Below are 18,878 nucleotides of genomic sequence, written 5' to 3' on the forward strand. Positions count from 1 at the left end.
TTTCAGGCACTTTCAGCTTCTTTTCTGTTTTAGACTAGAACAGGGTTTCTGTGGCTAAATAAAGTTAATATTTGTTGAAAGTGGATTTATATTGATTTTTTTATTTTTTATTGTTAAAGGTTTAAGTAAACTTACTTAACTTATTATAGATACTAACCTAATATACTGTCACCGCATGGCTATGTGTGGGGGCGGGGGGACATTTTCTTTTTTGTAGGGGGGGCCTGGCAAAAAATGATTGAGAAGGAGTGTCTTATTGGAACATGTTTGTTGAAGATATTGCATTGAAGGAGGTTTGGCTAATTCATAATCTGTAATAAATTCTTGATCATCAATAGAGTAAAAAGTTCATTTTAAGATTATCCACATAATGTACCAAGCTAAAACTTTTATTCAAATTAGATTTAGATTAAACATTGATACACTCTGTAGTAGTGATGCAACATTATGACTTTTTACAACCGATACGGATACCAATAGTCAACTGATATTTTTAAAATACTTCTCAAATGCCCAGAAACTTTCCTTTTTTTCTTTGCATGAGTGCTAACGCTTAAAATGGAGTTTTAGGGCAGTTGATAGACTTTTTTTTAATCACGACTTCTGAGTCAAATTTACAAGAACAAAGTCATAGATTAACGAGGAAAAAAACCCAAAGTTTTCCGTTTATTGGAGCCTAGCTTAAAGAGGAAATATGTGGATCCTTTGGTGAAGCTTTATTTCCAGATAGGTTTGAAAAACAAAGAAATTCAGAACCTTTTGGTGACTCAAAATCAAATTATTGTCAGTGTTGGTAAAGCAGAGTTTCATATGTAAAATAAGGAGCTCAAAGACACATTTGGGTGTAGAGGACCACAGCTTTATTTTTTTTCATTCACATACCCAGAAACCCCTTTGTCACCTGACGTCATCAGCTGCTCTGTATGCTCACCTTCACTTTAATTTCTTAAGTTTACGAGTTTTTTTTCTCGTAAATCTACAACTAGCTTGTGAGATTGTGGTGTTAAAGCTTGACCTTTGACCCTCTTTGTGACACTTCTGTCAAAGACGTTTTGCAAACAGCGAGTGAGTCGTTGGTCTCAGACACGGTAAAATAAGCCCACATGTTGCAGACGGAGGTCTTTAGGGCAGACGCTGAGAGATGTCAAATACCATTTTCTTTATCATTTTAGTTCAGTGACAGAATAATCGATGTTGAAGTAGAAAATGAAAAAGCATGTTGGTGGATTGTTCTTTCATTTTAATTTTGAGTCAAAAATGCAGCTTCATTTTGAAAATGAAAAAAAAATTATGATTTAGACTTTTATTTTAAATTATGCTACAGAATCGCTTCCATAGAAAGCAACAACAGGTTAAACTTTTAGTCATCTGTCAATTTAATCAGGGATTTCTTTTCTTATCGGAATCATGGTCAGGACGTTACTGTCCAACATCTGCCTACAATTATCTGTATCCGATGCTATCATGCTGTCAACTACTCTGTAGTTTTTGCTGCAAAATTCCACTGAAACAGTGATCCATCTATTCTGATATTGTCCTGAAGTTAAAGAAGATTTATGCTAAATGACTCTGATTTGCTGAAATTTCTTGCACATTTCGGCCACATTTCATACTGTCGCGTGCGTGTGTTGTTCAATTGTGTTCTTCTCTGTTTGCTGAAGGTGACATACCTATGTGGTGGAGCTGCAGCTGTGGTTTCCAGATGACATCCAGCAGTCTGCGCTGACGACAGAGCTCCTCCTCGTACTGGACGATGGTTCCTTCACAGAGTCTGCAGATTTCTTCAGCAGCAGCAGCTAGTCGCTGGCTGATCAACTCTCTCAGAGACTGAAGGGAAGACATGGTTCCTGCTCCCATCTTCAGCTCCAACTCCCACAAACACCTTCTTTACGCTGCTTTTTCACTCGAAGCTGACAGTTCGTATCCTCCTTTCGGAGGAAAACGTCACGAACGTCCGGACAAAACCGCCGCCGGTCTCTGAACACAAGCTAGCTACAAGCTGCTAGCGTCGCGCGCTGCTGTTTACTTCCGGGTCACGCTGATGACTTCATTCTGAAAAAAGCCTTTTACATTTCGATAATCCGACTATTTATTTTTAAAAAAATAATTTACAACATTTTAAGTCACGAAATATATTTTAATGAAAAAATCTAAAAAAAACAAAAATATTTTTTGTCAAAAATGCTTGGTAAGCGGATATGACGTCACCAGAATTTACGATGTACTTTTTTTTTAAACGATTTACAGGAATTAACCACAAAACCAAACTGTAATACAAAGATGTGAGCATAAAATGACTGTTTAGGAGATGAAGAAATGTTTAGAGTAGAGACTTAATAGAGACTGAAGCTTTTTTGTTTTTACTATTTAAGAGAATTTTTACATCCAACCTCAGTTTATCTGAAGTCTCACATTAGAACAACAATTATTTCTGGTTTTGTTTGACCCTTTGTTATTGTCTGCAGGTCTGCAAAGCAGAAATACCTGATGTTAAACTGAATAAATTCACTGTAAAAATGTTAGTGTTGCTTTCTTCTCGTGTAAAAAAGACAATAATGATGGAGCTGCGGCAGGATTACTTGGCTCAGTTTTGTTTTAATATTTTTTACTTAGATTTAAAAATAATTACAAAATCTATACACATAAAAATATTTTTAAAAAAAACTTCAGTATAAATTAAAATTTAAGGCAATCAACAATCTAGACCCTATATCAGTAACCATTTTGTAGCAGATTTACAAAAGTCATTAATGAAAGGATTTGGGTTCTGAATACGTTTCAGTGAGGATGAAAACAGTTTGACTTCATTCTTAAAACACATTAATTGGCTCAGGTACAGTGGGGGGGGGGGATAATTGTCATGTGCAGCATTTGGCTATTGGAACCGCCCACTTCCTGTTGGACACTTCTGGTTAGCCTTACAGGTACCTTTTTTTTCTGTTTTTTTTATTGAACATCAAAAGATGACATACACATTCACATAACTACAACAGAAAGGAATAAAAAAGAAATAGATACAACTAAAAAAATAAATCTAGAATTGTAGTTCACAATACTAGGGATTGTCATACAACGTGATCTTCAATGAAAATGGACAGTTTTATTGCTTTCTTTTTTTCATGTATTTTAGTGATTTAACATATAAACAATTCTTAAATGTAGTGAATAATGGTTTGGTTTTTAAAAATATCTACTCTTATGAATGAAGAATTTTCCAGAAATTAATACTGTATTAAATGCCAGATCAAATAAATTATCGCCAGAAACTACTAATAATATTATGTTTTTGTAACTGAATAGAAATGAGAAAAGGAAAATTTGAGGAGCATCAACAGAGAAATCCTCCCAAAAACTGTTAACATAAATACATTCAAAACACAGATGATCAAGTGATTCTATATTGCAGAAAAACAGTTATTTTCTTGAAAATCAAAACTTTAGGAGTCTCCACCTCCTATAGCTATTCAGGTCTTCAGCAAACTGAATCTCTGTTTCTGTTTTTGTTGTGTGCATTTATTTTAACTGGTCTATTTTTATTTGTTTTACATTGGTTCCTCCGTCTCCTGCCTTTGTGTGCATCCACCAAAATTTTCCTCTGGACCACCTTTAGATAAAGGCAGTAGGGCAGTGGTCCCCAACCTTTTTAGCGCCACAGCTAAAGTTTTCACAGATCAGCCTTTTTTTTTCTTCAATAAACTTTATTGCACGACTTTCTATTAAACAATCTGGTCTTTAAGATGTTGGCGGAGGATTACTGTAGCAACGCCATGCAGAAGGAGGAATAGATATGTGACAACACAAACCCAGAGCTTAAATTTTGACACGCATGGATACAACATCGCACAGGTGTCTTCATCCTCTCCCCAACCCACACTCAAGGTGCAAAAAAGAAGTACTGTCTATTAAATCTAGCTTTCTTTTTTTGGAAGTGGAAGGCCACTCTTCTGTGTCCTGGCTGGGCCTTTTCCCCTTGGCGAAGAAACTTTCCAAAGACGTTTGTTTTTTACTCATTTTAATAGCTCCTGGGTTTTATCTTACCAGTAACCTATCAAGTGACCGAGAAGAGCGCCTTGGCCGGGGTTAATGGTGACATAGACGGATGTGACAGAGAATCGGGCAATTTTTCAAAATAAAACATCTTTAGAATTCCGATATAAATAAACCAGAAGTAAAGTAAGTTATTTTTATTTCTGTGCGGCCAAATGACCCATGGACCAGTACCGGACGCAGCCCAGGGGTTGGGGTCCACTGCTGTGGGGGATTCAGGGATTGTGGAGCGGTTGTTGTTTCCTTCTGGGTTAAAGTGCAGTTTTGTGTAACCTCCCAAAGAGGAGAAACCCAAAAAAGAAAGGAAAAGCACAGAGACAGGTGGAAGCCATCATGAGATTCCTTTCAAACAGGAAGTTCTTTGTCATTTCATGCACTAGTTTCATTTAGCTCTAGTTGTTGAACATTCTAGAAACTCCTAAAAACCTTTTCTGTCCACTTTGAAACCATCTGGGGCTGACTTGGCCTTGCTCGCTGGGATACGGCCAACATCCAGAAATCTACCAACAGACATTTTTAGCTCTAGTTGTTGAACATTCTATGTTTGGAAGAGGCAGGCTCTTCTAAAAGAAACTAGCAGGAGCCCCAGCGCTGGTCTTTGCTTGGATTTGGTTTAGACTTGTTCAGAGTCAAATGCATGTTTTAAGGGGAGGAGGATTATTTGGTTGTTGCTGTTTTTGTTCCTATTCTTACAATCCACTATATGTCCCGTGTTGAATTCTACTATTAAAATGTGGGAAACAAATGTTTATCAAATCCAAATCAATCCAAAAGCCTGGAGACTGGATGGCCGTGGTCCTCCCTTTGACCTGGACACTGGTTGCCATGGCGACCTGCACACTCACCAAGCTGGAACTTAGAAGAAGAAAAAGAGACCAAAATGATTGATAAAGCAGGTTTTCCAGGGAAATCCCACAAAGTGCTTTCCAAGCTAGAACTAAGAATACCCAGCATGCATTTGGAAAAACTCCTTAGCTTCTTGTGGAAAATGATGAGTCATTAGAAAAGCATTCTCTGAATGCTCAGAAAACTTCCTCTAAGGTTGTGGTTGTTTGGAGAAGTCCTCCTCTTCAAAGAAGTTCTCCTGACCATCTTCAAAGCCACTTTCTGCTTTTTCAAACGCTACTGTTCAACAAAAACTTGGTTTCTGCCACAAACCAACCTTAGACACTGAAACAGAATGAATCCAATGCAGAAATGTGTTGACACCTTTAATTCAAAGCTTCAATCAGTTTGAATCTCATGAAGAACATTTCAAAAATCCACATTTGGATCAGGCGTCTTCATCAGAGCACAACTCATGTTTCCAGGACTGTGACTCACCAATAGATCCTCATTTCCTTCACACCAGTGGTTCCCAAACTGGGGGACGCGCCCCTTGCAGGGGGGGCGCGGTGGAGTTTTTTTATTTCATACTTAATTGACAACATAATACAATAACAATGTGAATGTCTCAGGGGGAATTGAAATGTTTACATATTGCAGAAAAACATAAGAAATAAAACAAAAAGTATATAAATATATACACATACATATACAACATAAGACAAAAAGAATTATTACTTAAAAAATCGTTGGGGTTTAATAAAATTTTAAATCTTTCAAAAATTAAATTAGTTGAATTGCTTTTTGGTTTTGCATATGTTTGATAATGGTACAATACTGATTGATTTCACTCAAAAACTGCTGGAATTTAGGTTTGGAGTTTGACCATTTAGCTTTATGGATATGGAATTTTGCCAATATTAAAAACAATTGTGTAATAAAGATACAATCTTTGTCTACTTTGACATTAAGGTAACCCAGAACAATGTCTTTATCTAAAAATGTAACAGTTTGTTTAGTTATATTTCCAATATAGTTTCCCACTTCAATCCAAAACATATTTGTATGTCTGCAGTCCACAAACAGATGATAAATATTTTCCCAACTGAGTTCCACAGAATGAACAAAACAGGTCCATGTCCACAACAAATCTACTCAAAGTTTTTTGGTAGGATATATAAAATGCAATATTTTGAAGGACACCTCTTATATTTTGTTATTTAGACAGTATTTATTGCTAATAGTCCAAGCATAAGTCCATTTTATCTCCACAAATTAGAAATCTCAATAAAACCTCCCAGCAGGTAAGGTTGTGGTCTGTAAAAGATTTCTTATTTGCTTATTGGAAACTGAATTAACACAAATATCCACATTGTCCAAAAAAATTGTCTGGGTTCTTAATTGACTTGTGTTATAAATCCCTTTAAACAGTTGAAGTAGACTGGTTGGGACGGCATCTAACACTATGGCATATTCTCTGGGTGGAACAGGAATAACGAATTTTAAAAGAAATTCTTCATACGTCAGAAGATGTCCATGAGAATTGAAAAGTTGTCTGATTAAAACAATATCATTATCATACCATCTAGGAAAAAAAAGTGATTTATTCTTGTATTGTACATTACTGTTATTCCAAATAAAACAAGTTGTTGGAGAAAAATTATGTTTATAAAGGAGTTTCCAGGCCAGCAGGGCTTCTTTGTAAAAGTTTGAAAGTTTTGTGGGTAATTTTTCTATTTTATAATTACATTTTAGCAAGAATTTAATGCCTCCTATTGTGTCAAATATATATTTAGGAAATGCATTCCAGATATTGTCTTCCCCTTTCAATAAATTACTTAACCACTTTATTTTAAAAGAGTTGTTTAAAGTTTCAAAGGTTAATACATCCATGGCCCCATGTTCTCTGGTGTTACACAAAACAAATTTTGCTTAAGTAATGAATTTTTTTCCCTCCTAAATCAAATAATGTTTTGTTTAATAGGTTACAGATGTGTTTTGGCATTTCTAAAGACAGAGACACACAGACAGATCTAGAGATTCTTTCAGCTTTAGATAACAGAATTCTACCGTTCAGAGAAAGATTTATCATTAACCACATGTTAAGGCCCGTACACACCGGGACGAATATTCGCCAGGCGTTATTCGCCAGCGTTTTTCGCCACGTTTTTTGTGTTCACACCCAGGCGATTTTCGCTGACGATGAGACGAGTGAACATGCAATTTCATTCCCTGACATTAGATGGCGCTTAATGTAAAACAGAAATACTCCTGTACACAAGGTGGCGCCCGGTGTGTACGGGCCTTTATAATGCGCGGTGGAGTTTAGAAACAAAGGATTTGTATGTTTGTGTCAGTGTGGGGGGGCTTGAAAATATTCAAATTTTCAGAAAGGGGGGCCCTGCAGAAAAAGTTTGGGAACCACTGCACTAAGCAGAGGTTCTGGCTGTGGTGCAGTGTTCTGTGAAACAAGCTTTTTCCCCTTCATGGGGGACCAGCCCTGGTGTGACGGTGTGGGACCGTCAGATGACGAGGGGGGCCACACTGTGTTTTATTTCATGTGTATTCATGTATTTTATGTTTAAACCTCCTTCCTGTGGTGCCACCTGCCAGGTAATGGAGAGCAACGCCCCAGGGGAGGGGCTTATCATTTAAAGGGGGTGTGTCACAGGAAGTGAGAGAGGAGGGTGACAGAGGTGTCCATGTGCTGTGTGGCCCCGTGTGGCCCCGTGTGGCCCTGTGTGGCCCTGTGTGGCCCCGTGTGGAGCAGTTGTAGTGCTCATCGGTTCCTGAATTAAAGAAAGAACTCCCTCACCTTGGCTCCTCTGCATCCTTTCTCGGCGGGACCCCGTCACACCTGGTTTCAACCCCCCCACCGGGTTTTACAGGCGTTCTAGATTCTGGATCAACCAGGAACTGCAGCAGAGAACCCCGTGTGCGGATCTGGACTGTAACGGACTCCCACCCCCCACGGAGAGGAGAACCTCAGCTTCAGACAGAGGTCACTGCAGTGCAGGAGGGGGGGGTCACAGGCTGTCCCTAGAAGGAGGCTGACACCCCCCCCCCCCCACCAGAGGAGGGGCAGAACAGCAGCTTGATGCTGTTGGTTCCACTAAAGGACTTTAAGAAGAAGTTCTTCTGGAAACAGGTCAACACTAAAGTCCAGTTTCTATTTTCTCACCAAAGCAAACAGAGTTCTACTGAATCAGTGTTTCCAGGCTGAACAGAACTCTGGAGGACAACCATGGAGCAGAACCACGGAGAAGACGGACAGAAACGGAACGAAAGACAGAAGACAACGATGGAACCAAGATGGAAGAAAGGTTAAAATAGAGGAATGAAGATGGACAGAATGCAGTGAGATGGAATGAAGAACAGAACAAATCCAATCCTCTTTATTCATGAAGCACCTTTCTCTAACAGGAAGATCCCAAAGTTCTGTTCAGAGACCACAAACCAGACAAAAGATGACCAGACAACATAACAACAAAGTCATGTGAATAAAAACCACAAACCTGCATGCTTTAGCCAGCTGTGTTCATAACACGACCTGCTGCTCTTCACGTGTTCTAAAGGGGTCACAGGGGGCCGTGTAGATGTCCTGATGACCCCCTGGTGACCCGCTCCCATCGGGTCCAGCTCGTTCAGCATCTTTCTGGTTTGGTTTTCTAACTACAGTCTGTGTTTCCTTCAGCCGGAGGTGGTTCTGGTTCTCCTGAGGGTCTCATCTGTATGTGTGAAACATCACACGCGTGTTTGTTGACTTCGTTTGTGTTCTTGGATTATTGGAGGTTTTTTTTTGGATGGATTGTCAGAGACTGTGTGGAAGACAGCTGTGCAAACACAACTGGATTTAGCAGAAGCTTTGATCCAAACAGACTCACAAATGAGCTGCAGAACAGTCAGAAAGTGGGTCAGAGCCGCACATGCTCAGTGCAGCGCTCCGGCAGAGAGCAGTGCAGCTCCAGGGAGGGGGTGGACGCCTGCATGAGGAAGTCCAGGTGAGACCACCTCACAGGAGGAGGAGCCATGACCCCCCCTATGCCTGGAACCTCTGGGTTCTGGGTCATTGTTCTGAAATGAGGACCCAGAACCCAGAGGTTCCAGGCCTGAGCCGCTCCTCGCTCTCCACTTTCTGCAGAACACACCAACTCTGTCCTCTGGTCTCCCCGGGGTTGCTGGGAGAGAGAGGGGGGGGCGGATTCAAAGTTAGACGGGAAGGGGGGCGTGCTTGTGGAGACACTCTGGTATACCTCCTCACATGATGATGGCTCCTCCAGACGCTCAGGGAGTGTGGGGAATCGAACCCTCACCGAGGAAATCAGAGGAGTGTCCGTGTGCCGGGAGCACATGCTCGTGCACGTGGATGTGCACGCCACCCCCTCTTATTTCAGGCTTTTCTTTTCCTCCTCATTCAGATGTGGTCTGCTGTCTGCAGTTATCAGGGAAATGTTGATGCTGTTTTCATGTCTGGTTACAGATCTGTAGAGAAGACACAGTTCAGGGAAAAGTTCAGGGAAAAGTTCAGGGAAATATTTGGAGAAAATTCAGGGAAGGTTTAGGGGAAAGTTTGGAGAGAAAAAATCCAGAAAATATTTAGAAAGATTCAGGAAAAATTCTGGGAAAAGTTGTGGGAGGTTCAATCAAACAATTTGACATGCTTGTCATCAGAAACACTTTCCCCTAACCTTTTCCCTAAAGGTTTCCCATCATTCCCCCATAACGTTCCCCTTAGGGTTGCTTATAATCCCACTCTAATTCCTGTAATTCCTCTGTGAGTGATTCCTCCTTAAGGTTTCCCATCATTCCCCCGTGACTTTCCATCTTTTCCCTTAAGGTTTTCCGTAACTTTAGACTTAACACTTCCCTGAGACTGTTGCTCTAGCATTTCCCTTAACTTTCCCCTTTAGCTCCCTCTTAACTTTTCCCATAAACTTCCTATAACATTCCCTTTAAGTGTCTCCATAATTCCCCCATAACGTTCCCATTTTTCCTTTAAGGTTTCCCATAACTTCCCCCTAACCTTTCCCTTTACCCTCCCCCTAATTTCCCCTTAACAATCTTCTTAACTGCCATCCCTGTTGATTCCAGTGGAGTGGTTCATAAAAAGCATCAGCTGTTCTCCGTCTTTCATTGTTGGAGGCGTCTCGTCCTCTGTGGGCCGGTCCTTTCAACTCTGAGTTCTGATGTCCCCCCAGGAGGTCTGGTCTGCTTTCCCAGGAGAACCTTTCATGGGGGGTCAGCAATGGGGTCTTGGTGCCCAGCGGCCTGGTCTTCTGGTTTGGAGATCACAGATCCGGACTCTGGTGCCGTGATGGTTTGATACCGGGTATTATCCCACCTGTCCTCACGGCTGCCTACGGGGGGTCTGCAGGGGTCAGGCGTTCCTTCCATTTTCATGATGTCCCTGGAGGGGGCCGTACGAGTCTCCCCTCCTGTGGTTACAGCTCGCCACAGTCCCTCTGCCCTGGGGGGTCCTGAAACCAACCCTTGTCCTCCATCCAGGGATCCACCATCAGGTCCTCCGGTGTGGGCCAGACGTTCTCACACTGGACCACAGGAAAACCTGCGGTCTTGCCCCCCCGCCCACAGCCGTCCAACACATTCAGACATTTGTCTGCCTCCGTCGTGGAATTGAACCCACAACCTCCCACTTTGATGTGTGTTTTTTTTTCAGTGGGGGGTTGAACCCTCGGTCACAGAGCTTCCTTCATGACGTTCCTTCCAAGGATGTTTTTTCTCCGTCTATTAACTTCAGATTCTCCCACCACAGCGGCGGGGGCAGCGGCGTCTCTTACAGAGAGCGGCCTTCACTGCTTTCTGTTGGTGGCCTGCCGGATGACGAGTCACCAGAGGCTCATGGCTGCTGGTGCAAAGACAGAGTTCTGACAGACGGTAGGCGGCTGAGCTTTTGTTCATCACACATTCATGTACTTTGACCTCATGACCTCTGCAGCATTGGAGGCCGTCTCTCTGCATCTGCAGGATGAAAGCAGCCAGGAGGCCTTCAGAGGAGAAATGGATGATGGATGGATGATGGATGGATGTTTGGATGATGGATGGATGTTTGGATGGATGGGTGAATGGATGCATCAGTGGATGGATGGACTCTTGATACGGCTGATATCAGCCGGGACAAGCGGTCGTCTGGGGACTCGATACCCATCAGCCCCTGGGAGTTAACCAGCTCATCACACCGATGTAAATAGCAGTGAGAGGCATTGATTGCCTCTGCTCCCCATCAGAGGAGTAACCGTTAGCAACCAGAGGACGGACTGGAGGAGAATTGTAAACGACCCCACCAGTGTCTGCCCCCCCCCCCCCCCCCCCCCCCCCCCACGGAGGATCCTCCTCACCTCCAAGTAGGAGGGTCAAAGACGAGCACGGGCCATAACCGCCCCGGTCTGCAGGGAGGAAGACGCTGCTCTCTGTCGGTCCGGTAGGCTCTGAGTTGAGGAGACGATGCAGGAGTTCCTCATCAGGAATCTCATCCAACAAATCCAGGTGTGACGGTTCCAGGGGGCCAAAGCCCCCGTCAGGTGGTCTTCATGGATCAGGATGATGGACGTCTAACTTCTGTAAACGGCCTACTTCCTTTTTTTTTTTTTTTTTTAACTTGTTCTGTCCAACAGCTGAGCAAACAGATTAGAGCTGAAGGCTTTTTGTGTAAACGGCCTACTTCCAGCTCCATCATGATAACATTCATTCAGCCGCCATTTTTTGAGACACGGACGCCGCCATCTTGGAGCCAGATGTCATCACTAAACCGTGAATATGTCTCAGAGTCATTGTTACTATGGCAACCACCCATACACTTTTCTATAGAAGTCTGCTGGATTTTAAGGGCACTTCCTGTTTGGGATGCCATGTGGGAGGGGCCACTACAGTAACCTGGTCAGAACAGGATAGACTTTGAGGAAGCAGGAAGTGGACGTCAGCTGCTTTCCTGTTTCCTGGTTCCGGTCTCACCTCCACCCTCAGTGATGCTCTTGTGGTCTTCCGGAGCGTTTCCTCGTTCCCGTGAAGGATTCCCTCTGAGAGCGAGCGGCGCCGCCAGGCCTTGACCCGGCTTTGGTCGGCGCTGAACGCCTCCTCAGTTTCATCATCATCACTAAAGAGGAAGCAAAGCGCCGTCTGCACCCCGCTCTCTTGTCTGCCACTTGTGACGCTCATCTGCAAGAATGTCTTCACCCGGTAACCATGGCAACCACACTTCCCTTCAGCATGGCTCCTGCCTTTCATGTGCAGCAGATTCTGTTATTAGCGGGTAATTGATGATCACTACAACTAATTCTGAATTATTGAGGGAATATTCCAGGAGTCTGCATCCACTACCAGATTAACATAGAGATAAACATAGTAGAGACACACAGTATAGAGACACACAGTGTAGAGACACACAGCATAGAGACACACAGCATAGAAACACACAGGGTAGAGACACACAGAGTAGAAGCACAAAGCATAGAGACACACAGAGTAGAAACACACAGCATAGAGACACACAGGGTAGAGACACACAGAGTAGAAACACACAGCATATAGACACACAGGGTAGAGACACACAGAGTAGAAACACACAGCATAGAGACACACAGGGTAGAGACACACAGAGTAGAAACACACAGCATATAGACACACAGGGTAGAGACACACAGAGTAGAAACACACAGCATATAGACACACAGGGTAGAGACACACAGAGTAGAAACACACAGCATATAGACACACAGGGTAGAGAAACACAGGGTAGAGACACACAGAGTAGAAACACACAGCATATAGACACACAGGGTAGAGACACACAGGGTAGAGACACACAGAGTAGAAGCACACAGCGTAGAGACACACAGGGTAGAGACACACAGGGTAGAGACACACAGAGTAGAAGCACACAGCGTAAAAACACACAGCATAGAAACACACAGAGGACAAACACACAGCATAGAGACACACAGAGTAGAAACACACAGCATAGAGACACACAGAGTAGAAACACACATGTTAGAAACACACAGCGTAGAAACACACAGAGTAGAAACACACAGCGTAGAAACACACAGCATAGAGACACACAGAGTAGAAACACACAGCGTAGAGACACACAGAGTAGAAACACACAGAGTAGAAACACACAGCGTAGAAACACACAGCATAGAGACACACAGAGTAGAAACACACAGCATAAAGACACACAGAGTAGAAACATACAGCATAGAGACACACAGAGTAGAAACACACAGAGTAGAAGCACACAGAGTAGAAACACAGAGTAGAAACACACAGCGTAGAAACACACAGCATAGAGACACACAGAGTAGAAACACACAGCATAAAGACACACAGAGTAGAAGCACACAGCATAGAGACACACAGGGTAGAAACACACAGGGTAGAGACACACAGGGTAGAGACACACAGCGTAGAGACACACAGAGTAGAAGCTCACAGCATAGAGACACACAGCATAGAGACACACAGAGTAGAAACACACAGCATAGAGACACACAGGGTAGAGACACACAGAGTAGAAACACACAGCATATAGACACACAGGGTAGAGACACACAGAGTAGAAGCACAAAGCATAGAGACACACAGGGTAGAGACACACAGGGTAGAGACACACAGAGTAGAAGCACACAGCGTAGAGACACACAGAGTAGAAGCACACAGCGTAGAGACACACAGCGTAGAGACACACAGGGTAGAGACACACAGCATAGAGACACACAGGGTAGAAACACACAGCATAGAGACACACAGCGTAGAGACACACAGGGTAGAGACACACAGAGTAGAAGCACACAGCGTAGAGACACACAGGGTAGAGACACACAGGGTAGAGACACACAGAGTAGAAACACACAGGGTAGAGACACACAGAGTAGAAGCACACAGCGTAGAGACACACAGCATAGAAACACACAGAGTACAAACACACAGCATAGAGACACACAGAGTAGAAACACACATGTTAGAAACACACAGCGTAGAAACACACAGAGTAGAAACACACAGCGTAGAAACACACAGCATAGAGACACACAGAGTAGAAACACACATGTTAGAAACACACAGCGTAGAAACACACAGAGTAGAAACACACAGCGTAGAAACACACAGCATAGAGACACACAGAGTAGAAACACACAGCATAGAGACACACAGAGTAGAAACACACAGCATAGAGACACACAGAGTAGAAACACACAGAGTAGAAACACACAGCGTAGAAACACACAGCATAGAGACACACAGAGTAGAAACACACAGCATAAAGACACACAGAGTAGAAACACACAGCATAGAGACACACAGAGTAGAAACACACAGAGTAGAAGCACACAGAGTAGAGACACACAGCATAGAAACACACAGCATAAAAACACACAGAGTAGAAACACACAGAGTAGAAGCACACAGAGTAGAAACACAGAGCATAAAAACACACAGAGTAGAAACACACAGCATAGAACAGCCAGCATGGAAACACAGCATAAAAACACAGAGTAGAAACACACAGCGTAGAAACACACAGAGTAGAGACACATAGCATAGAACAGCCAGCATGGAAACACACAGCATAGAAACACACAGCATAGAAACACACAGAATAGAAACACACAGCATAGAACAGCCAGCATGGAAACACACAGCATAGAGACACACAGTGTAGAGACACACAGCATAGAGACACACAGGGTAGAAACACACAGGGTAGAGACAAACAGAGTAGAAGCACACAGCATAGAGACACACAGAGTAGAAACACACAGCATAGAGACACACAGAGTAGAAGCACACAGCGTAGAGACACACAGAGTAGAACCACAGCGTAGAGACACACAGGGTAGAGACACACAGCATAGAGACACACAGGGTAGAAACACACAGCATAGAGACACACAGGGTAGAAACACACAGCCTAGAGACACACAGGGTAGAGACACACAGCATAGAGACACACAGAGTAGAAACACACAGCATAGAGACACAAAGAGTAGAAACACACATGTTAGAAACACACAACGTAGAAACACACAGAGTAGAAACACACAGCGTAGAAACACACAGCATAGAGACACACAGAGTAGAAACACACAGCATAGAGACACACAGAGTAGAAACACACAGCATAGAGACACACAGAGTAGAAACACACATGTTAGAAACACACAGCGTAGAAACACTCAGCATAGAGACACACAGAGTAGAAACACACAGCATAAAGACACACAGAGTAGAAACACACAGCATAGAGACACACAGAGTAGAAGCACACAGAGTAGAAGCACACAGAGTAGAGACACACAGCATAGAAACACACAGCATAAAAACACACAGAGTAGAAACACACAGAGTAGAAGCACACAGAGTAGAAACACAGAGCATAAAAACACACAGAGTAGAAACACACAGCATAGAACAGCCAGCATGGAAACACAGCATAAAAACACAGAGTAGAAACACACAGCGTAGAAACACACAGAGTAGAGACACATAGCATAGAACAGCCAGCATGGAAACACACAGCATAGAAACACACAGCATAGAAACACACAGAATAGAAACACACAGCATAGAACAGCCAGCATGGAAACACACAGCATAGAGACACACAGGGTAGAGACACACAGGGTAGAAACACACAGGGTAGAGACAAACAGAGTAGAAGCACACAGCATAGAGACACACAGAGTAGAAACACACAGCATAGAGACACACAGAGTAGAAGCACACAGCGTAGAGACACACAGAGTAGAACCACAGCGTAGAGACACACAGGGTAGAGACACACAGCATAGAGACACACAGGGTAGAGACACACAGGGTAGAGACACACAGAGTAGAAGCACACAGCGTAGAGACACACAGCATAGAAACACACAGAGTACAAACACACAGCATAGAGACACACAGAGTAGAAACACACAGCATAGAGACACAAAGAGTAGAAACACACATGTTAGAAACACACAGCGTAGAAACACACATGTTAGAAACACACAGCGTAGAAACACACAGCATAGAGACACACAGAGTAGAAACACACAGCATAAAGACACACAGAGTAGAAACACACAGAGTAGAGACACACAGAGTAGAGACACACAGCATAGAAACACACAGCATAAAAACACACAGAGTAGAAACACACAGAGTAGAAGCACACAGAGTAGAAACACAGAGCATAAAAACACACAGAGTAGAAACACACATCATAGAGACACACAGAGTAGAACCACAGCGTAGAGACACACAGGGTAGAGACACACAGCATAGAGACACACAGGGTAGAAACACACAGCATAGAGACACACAGGGTAGAAACACACAGCATAGAGACACACAGGGTAGAGACACACAGGGTAGAGACACACAGTGTAGAGACACACAGAGTACAAACACACAGCATAGAGAAACACAGAGTAGAAACACACAGCATAGAGACACACAGAGTAGAAACACACATGTTAGAAACACACAGCGTAGAAACACACAGAGTAGAAACACACAGCGTAGAAACACACAGCGTAGAGACACACAGAGTAGAAACACACAGCATAGAGACACACAGGGTAGAGACACACAGGGTAGAGACACACAGAGTAGAAGCACACAGCGTAGAGACACACAGGGTAGAGACACACAGGGTAGAGACACACAGGGTAAAGACACACAGAGTAGAAGCACACAGCGTAGAGACACACAGGGTAGAGACACACAGGGTAGAGACACACAGAGTAGAAGCACACAGCGTAGAGACACACAGAGTAGAACCACAGCGTAGAGACACACAGGGTAGAGACACACAGCATAGAGACACACAGGGTAGAAACACACAGGATAGAGACACACAGGGTAGAGACACACAGAGTAGAAGCACACAGAGTAGAAGCACACAGCGTAGAGACACACAGCATAGAAACACACAGAGTACAAACACACAGCATAGAGACACACAGCGTAGAAACACACAGCATAGAGACACACAGAGTAGAAACACACATGTTAGAAACACACAGCGTAGAAACACACAGAGTAGAAACACACAGCGTAGAAACACACAGCATAGAGACACACAGAGTAGAAACACACAGCATAGAGACACACAGAGTAGAAACACACAGCATAGAGACACACAGAGTAGAAACACACAGAGTAGAAACACACAGAGTAGAGACACACAGAGTAGAAGCACACAGCATAAAGACACACAGAGTAGAAACACACAGAGTAGAAGCACACAGAGTAGAAACACACAGCATAGAAACACACAGCATAAAAACACACAGAGTAGAAACACACAGCGTAGAAACACACAGAGTAGAGACACATAGCATAGAACAGCCAGCATGGAAACACACAGCATAGAAACACACAGCATAGAAACACACAGAGTAGAAACACACAGAGTAGAAGCACACAGAGTAGAAGCACACGGAGTAGAGTCACACAGCATAAAAACACACAGAGTAGAGACACACAGCATAGAAACACACAGCATAGAAACACAAAGACATATGTTTCATCTGTGGATTTTCCTGAGAACAAACTTTAGGCTTTTGTCATGAAAAAATGAAAGGACTCCAGAAATAACAGAACAGTTGATGGCTGACTACAAGTACCACAAACATTTGAGTTTAGAGATGATTCATGAACCTAAACTGGACCCCATCACCTGGACCAAATCGTCCCTTTTTGGGTCCCTCCATAGAAAATGACACGGACTGGTTAGGGAGGAGCTACTGCTGGAACCTGTTGATTGGCTAAAGGTCACTGCTACTGAATAAAGGCTCCAAGCTGCAGGTCTTTCTTCTTTGAAACGTTAAATGTTTTTATCTATGAGGAACCAAACACCATGTGGGAAAAAGGAGCTGCTGGATGACCTCCACTGATGCTGTAGCCCCCCCATAGAAACACTGAACCGGACTGTTATGGAGTTTTCATCTGCTCTGTGAAAAACCCTCACAATGTTCCACACGGATCGTTCCATACGCCTTAATGCCACACGCATGGTTCCGTATGCCTTCAATGAGACGATAAACAGTAACGTAAATGTTGTCTGTTGGAGTTCTGTCAGTAAATCAGACATAAACTGAAACCACAGAATCAGATCTTTTCTTGGTTTCTGGAGCAGTGGCTGCTGGGAGTCTCCTGAACCGCTGCAGCGTCACATGCAGACCATAATTTCAGCATCCACTATTTCTATCCGCAGACGCTCTGAGTCAGGCGGTAGCTCCAGGCCAGCTCCTCAGCCCTCTGATTGCTTCTTCCAGAATGTCATGGCTTTGATTTGTGGAACCGTCATCGGACTGATCCTGTTTTCACAGCATCCAGGAGGAAATGAGAGGCTGAGAGTCTCAGTCCTGCCACAGGGGGCAGCGTTCTGCTCACATCATGGGAGCCTTGGCTCCTCCGTGCTCAGGAAGCGTCTGAACAGAACCTCTGTCCAGTCCCATCAGCTGATGTTCCAGGTCAACATGAAGGGTCAAAGCCAGAGAGCTTTTCTGACAGCATAGACCAGAGGTGGCGAACACGCGGCTCGCGAGCCGCATGTGGTTCTTGGCCAATGAGCATGCGGCTCTTTGCGTCTCATCATATTTTCTATATACTTTGCCTCATTTCATATTTTTTTTCCCTCTTAAACCACACTCAAACCGCCAGAGGGTATTACAAATAAATAATAATTAATAATAAAAGTAATTTGGCAGTGTGTGTGTTTGATGCTGCTCCCGACACACACGTGACCGCCAATCATTTGCGCGGGTTACGCCCACTGTTGGAACACATAGATAAAGATTTGATGTGCGTGCAGATCGTTACCCTCATGGTCAAAATGGTGAAATTCAGAGTATAAAGATAAACACAGGATGTTTCTGGAAGAACGGGAAGATTCTTACTTTTTACTGAACAGAATGGAGAGTCATGATGTTTATTATTATGAGCTTCTGGAAGCAGTAACATTGGTCATGGCATAAAGAACTAAACGTATCCCGCAG

At 43.3% G+C, this 18,878-nt stretch overlaps 2 protein-coding genes across 2 annotated transcripts in view; both read right to left on the reverse strand.

The window, feature by feature from the left end:
- Positions 1-2,015, reverse strand: part of LOC144989048 (uncharacterized) — a 42,300-nt gene extending 40,285 nt beyond the window's left edge. The window contains exon 1 of the mRNA XM_078940824.1: positions 1,671-2,015. The gene's annotated coding sequence lies outside the window, so the exon portion shown is untranslated. The remainder of the gene's footprint in view (positions 1-1,670) is intronic.
- LOC144989034 (NLR family CARD domain-containing protein 3-like) overlaps positions 1-18,878 on the reverse strand; it is a 242,440-nt gene that overhangs the window by 137,406 nt on the left and 86,156 nt on the right. The window lies entirely within an intron of this gene.

The sequence above is a fragment of the Oryzias latipes genome, chromosome 2 (assembly GCF_053564925.1).
Source record: "Oryzias latipes strain Hd-rR chromosome 2, Olatipes_Hd-rR_3.1".
NCBI classification, from domain to species: Eukaryota; Metazoa; Chordata; class Actinopteri; order Beloniformes; family Adrianichthyidae; genus Oryzias; species Oryzias latipes.